At 42.2% G+C, this 5,800-nt stretch overlaps 1 long non-coding RNA gene across 1 annotated transcript; it reads left to right on the forward strand.

The window, feature by feature from the left end:
* Window positions 1-276: 276 nt before the first annotated feature.
* Window positions 277-1,356, forward strand: LOC132058327 (uncharacterized). Its single transcript, XR_009415245.1, has 2 exons — window positions 277-554; window positions 1,094-1,356. It is a non-coding gene; the product is annotated as an uncharacterized LOC132058327 (long non-coding RNA).
* Window positions 1,357-5,800: the final 4,444 nt, after the last annotated feature.

The raw sequence follows: 5,800 nt of genomic DNA on the forward strand, positions 1-5,800 counted from the left end.
GTTCAAGACTTTTTACTAGTTGGAGTTAGTTTAATACTCATATTAACACCATTATATTCTTGGATTGGGTAGATTTCTACAAGAAAATAAAGTACCTTCAAAATCCCTAACGTTGGTTTTTGGGATTTTCGTCAAGGAGGTAATTTCTACACTTATGAATTATAAATATGAGTTCTTTATGAGTATCTATGGTGGTGAAAGGTATTATTTGAGTTGGTTATAGTTGGAGTGACCTTAAATACAAAACCCTAGCTTGCTAGTAAAGGGCATGAAATTAGTGAAAGAGATGAAGAATAGTGTCTATAGGTTTAAATGGTAGAATTACACGGCTCAAATGAATGTATCAACACGATTGATGGAATTAATTAGGGTGATTAACCAAAACATCACATGAATATTGAATTGTTGAAAATTTAGTGTTGGATACTTAGTTGGTTAATTGGCGTAGTTGTGATACGTTGTTGATGAATACGAGTTCGTTTATGTAGATTGAAGTTGTTAGAACCATTTGAAACGGTTGGAACGAATCTTAGCTTAATTAAGGAGACTTCAAGGTATGTCGAGCTTCTAGTTATTTTTATGTTTTAAAAGCTACTCTAATACTTGAATCGATTTGATTTACTCTAGTTTGATAAATGAAATAGATATGAACAATGATAAGGACTTTGATATTTATTTGCTCATCCGGTCGAGGGGATGACCAGACCTGTGGTATCATTGCTCACCCGATCGAGGGGATGATTGGGCCCGTGGGTTCTGTACGCCAGTGTATCATAGCCTATCTGGCGGGGAGAGTACGTCAGGCCTCACGGATAGCGTCCCGAGTGTATACATCACATATGATTTTGAGACTTGACATATGCATCAGAACCATGGCACTTGAGATGTTTTAAAAATCTTAAATATGTTATAAAGTAACTGGTGTTTCATTATATACTCTAGTGAATTATATATTGTTTATTTGATTTGTCTTTCATGCACTTGTTATTTCCTTCATTTATACTGTATAACTCTTACCCCACCACGAGTGGCGGCTATGACGCATATCTGAGTATTCCAATACTCAAGCATCATTTGTTTTAAATGATGTCAGGTTTAGCAGGCGGTCAGGTGCAGGACGGTCCACGTGCGGGTTAGAGTTCCTGCAGCTTTCTACTTTTGGTGGGTCCACTTTTGCACTCGTGGATCACTCTATTTCAGGTGTATACTTTTGTACAGTGCGGGATGACCCCATAACTTTATTATTTCATTCGTAGCGTCATAAAGGCTCCATAGAGACTTTGTATCATTTTGGGCAGTGGGTACTCATATGGCATAGCGAATGACATTTCTACTTATGTATACTTTATGTTTTGATGTACTTTGATCGTGAAGAGAGTTATTTAATTATGTCATAATGGTTCGCTCGGTGCAAGTTTGTGGGCACTGGGTTGCCGGTCACGTTGCAACCCATTTTGGGGTGTGACAAACTTTGTATCAGAGCCCTAGGCTTAATATGTCTTAGGGAGTATATGGAGCCGTGTCTTATGGAGTCTAACTTATACGTGTGTTTTCGACCACTTGTATATCTTAGAGGCTATGGACATTTTAGAAAGTTTCACGTCCTTTGCAATCTAGATCGTGCAAGTAGAGCTTGACCTTATGAATTTCGTTTTCTCTCTAATGCACGTATTGTTGTTGCTCGCAGACAGTATGGTTCGTACTCATGCGTCCGTGACACAAAGTGCACCAGCTAATCCTGATGAGATTGTTCTAGATAATACTTTTGGTGGGTTGCCCGTGGCTCCAAGGGTTGGAGGCCGTCCCCCAAGGAACCCGAGGGCCGAGAGAGTTGGATAGCATACACCTCCACCTATGCCTGATGCATCTGCAGTGCCACCTCCTGTGGTTGATAATACGCCGTCTCTCCAACATGCTATCCAACTACTCACTACCTTGGTAGCGGCACAGGCTCAGCTGGTTACTGAAGGCCCGACACATGTTCATGATTCCTGTTCACGGATTGACAAGTACTTGAAGCTCTCTCCACCGACTTTCCATGGAACTAGACTTGATGATGATCCTCTTAAATACTTGGATGAAATCGAGAAAGCCTTGCGGTTGATGAATGTAACAGTGAAAGAAGGGCTCGAGTTTTCTTCTTATCAGCTGAAAGGTGTGGCCTACACCTGGTGTGAGACTTGGGAGAGAGAAAGGGGAGAGAATGCTCCACTTGCTACATGGAATGAGTTCTCCAAGGGATTCATGAAGCAATTCTTTTCTGATGCGGATAGACATGCCCTTGCCACCCAGTTCGAGCAGTTAGAGCAGGGGTCTATGACCGTCAGAGAGTATAGTCACGAGTTCACCCATCTGTCAAAGTATGCTCCCCATATGATTCCAGATGAGGCTACTAGAGTTCGGAGGTTTGCTGATAGGTTGGGACTTCATATCAGATCATATGCGCCTGTCGTTGCTATGTACCTATATTCCTTCTCTTCTATTGTGAGCCATGCTGAGAAGTTGGAAGCGTGGAACAAGCCGATCAAGACAGATTGGGATCAGAACAAGAAGGCCCGTACAACGGGTGGTTATGGTAGTTCTTTTGGAGGAGGTAGTAGAGGGTCGTCGCAACCGACCCATTCTATTGTACCATCTGTTGGAAGTGATCCATCTAGGAGACAGGGACAGAATTAGAGAGGCCATTCTAGGCCAGCTCAGAGTGCTACTCATCGGAGCCAGTCCTCGCAGCAGGTACCCATATGTGGTAGGTGTGGTAGGAACCACTGGGGTTCATGTCGCCCAAAGACCTATAATTGTCATTATTGTGGTATTAAAGGACACATTCAGAAGGATTGTCGCAGATTTCAGAGGGAAAAAGGTGGTTCTTTAGTATAGCAGGCCGGATCCACAACTACTAAGACTATACCTCCCCCAGCTTGAGGCACTACTACCCAGGCCGGGCGAGTCACTAACAGTGGTGGTGCTTCTATTTCAGGTGGGCAGGCCCGACTTTATGGACTAGTTCGCAGAGCTGATGCAGAGGCAAGTAACGCCGTCGTGACAAGTATACTTTCCATTTGCACATTTTATGCTTATGCTCTTATTGATCCTAGATCCACATTTTCCTATGTCACCCCATATTTTGCTTTGGATTTCGGCATAGAACCAGAATAACTTCTGAAGTCGTTCTCAGTATCTACTCCAGTGCGAGATTTCATTATTTCTTCCCGTGTGTATAGGGGTTGTATGGTATTAATTTAGGATAGAGAGACTACGACAGACCTCATTGAGTTGGATATGGTTGACTTTGATGTGATTATGGGAATGGATTGGTTATCCAAGTGTTATGCCAATCTTAATTCTCGTGCTAAGATAGTCAAGTTTGAATTTCCAAATGAACCAGTTCGTGAATGGAAGGGCAATATTGCCGAGCCTCGAGGTAGGTTTATTTCCTACCTTAAGGCGAAGAAAATGATCACAAAGGGGTGTTTCTGACATTTGGTGACGGTTACAGACACGAGTGTTGAGACACCAACTCTTAAATCGGTGCCAATTATAAACGAGTTTCCAGAGGTTTTCCCAGAAGAGCTTCCCGGTATACCGCCAGATCAAATTATTGATTTTGGGATAGATGTGTTGTCAAACATTCAGCCTATATCTAGTCCACCTTATCGTATGGCTCTGGCGGAGTTGCGAGAGTTGAAGGAATAGTTGAAAGACCTACTTGAAAAGGGTTTTATTTGACCGAGCACATCACCGTGGGCCGCACCGGTGCTATTTGTTAGGAAGAAGGACGGTTCTCTTAGGATGTGCATTGACTACCGTCAACTCAACAAAGTGACGATTAAGAACAAATATCCATTGCCGCGGATAGATGATTTATTCGACTAGTTGCAGGGTGCTAAGTACTTTTCAAAGATTGATTTGCGGTCTAGTTATCATTAGCTAAAAATTAAAGAGACGGACATTCCAAAAACAGCCTTTAGGACTAGCTATGGCCACTTTGAGTTCTTAGTGATGTCCTTTGGGTTAACAAATGCTCCTGCGGCCTTTATGGATTTAATGAATCGGGTTTTCAAGCCTTTCCTTGACACATTCGTGATTGTTTTTATCGATGATATCTTAGTGTATTCGCGAAGTCAAGAGGAGCATGCCAATCATTTGAGAGCAACTTTGCAGACACTTAAAGGAAATAAGCTTTATGCAAAATTTTCCAAATGTGAATTTTGGCTACAGTCGGTTGCATTTTTGGGACACGTGGTTTCAAGTGAGGGTATTAAAGTTGATCCCGCAAAGATCGAAGCTGTAAAGAGTTGGCCGAGGCCGACGACACCGATGAAAATTCGAAGTTTCTTGGGTTTGGCTGGTTATTATTAGAGATTCGTTGAGGGGTTCTCTACTCTTGCATCGCCATTGACTAAGCTGACTCAAAAGATGACTAAGTTTCAGTGGTCTGATGCTTGGGAGAAAAGTTTCCAAGAGTTGAAGGTTAGATTGACCACGGCACCCATATTGACCTTACCGACAGGTTCAGGTGACTTTGTGGTTCTTGCGATGCTTCTAGAGTTGGGTTAGGTTGTGTATTGATGCAAAACGGTAAAGTTATTGCTTATGCTTCTAGACAGTTAAAGATTCACGAAAAGAATTATCCGACCCATCACTTAGAGCTTGCCGCCGTGGTGTTTGCCTTGAAGATTTGGCGTCATTATTTGTATGGTGAGCATTGTGAAGTGTATACTGATCATAAAAGCTTGCAGTACATTTTCAAGCAAAGGGAATTAAATTTGAGGCAAAGAAGATGGTTAGAGTTATTGAAAGTTTATTATTTGGGCATTCTTTACCACCCGGGCAAAGCAAATGTAGTGGCCGATGCATTGAGCCGGAGGTTGGTAGGTACATTGGCACACTTACGGATAGCTCAAGAGATTCGAGGGGTGGCAGACCAAGGAATTAGACTCGATGAAATAGATGATGGAAATTTTACAGCTTATGCTTTAGCACGTTCCTCTCTTATTGAGCGTGTCAAGGTTAAGCAATTTGAGGATCCGAACATGGTGAACATCCGAAATGGTGTGCAGTCCAAGAATATCCTTGCTTTTACTATTGATGATGATAGGGTGCTAAAAATGAATGGTCGTTTGTGTGTACCCAAGGTTGATGGGCTTCGCGATGAGATTATGATAGAGGCACACACTTCGAGGTATTCTGTACATCCGGGGTCCACGAAAATGTACAAAGACTTGCGACAGATTCATTGGTGGAAAAATATGGAGGAGAGTGTTTCTAACTTTGTGTCGAGATGTTTAAATTGTCAACAGGTGAAAGCTAAACATTAAAGACCCGGTGGATTGGCTCAGATTATTAAAGTTCCGCTATGGAAGTGGGAAATGATTAATATGGATTTTGTAGTTGGCTTACCTCACACCCGTCTAAAGCATGACTCCATTTGGGTGATTGTAGACCGGCTTACGAAGTCAGCACATTTCTTGCCAGTGAAGATGACTGACACAGTGCCACAATATGCCAAGTTGTACTTGAAAGAAATTGTCAGACTTCACGGAATTTCAGTTTCCATCATATCTGACAAAGGGGCACAGTTCACCACTCACTTTTGGCAGTCCTTTCAAGAAGGTTTGGGCACTCATGTCAACTTGAGTCTCTTGCTTTCCACCCTCAAACTGATGGACAGGCTGAGAGGACTATTCAGACACTCAAGGATATGTTAAGAGCATGCGTTATTGATTTTGGCAAAAATTGGGACGAGCACTTGCCTCTTATTGAATTTGCATACAATAATAGCTATCAAGCAAGTATCCAA

Source organism: Lycium ferocissimum, chromosome 5 (assembly GCF_029784015.1).
Source record: "Lycium ferocissimum isolate CSIRO_LF1 chromosome 5, AGI_CSIRO_Lferr_CH_V1, whole genome shotgun sequence".
In the NCBI taxonomy this organism is placed as follows: domain Eukaryota; kingdom Viridiplantae; phylum Streptophyta; class Magnoliopsida; order Solanales; family Solanaceae; genus Lycium; species Lycium ferocissimum.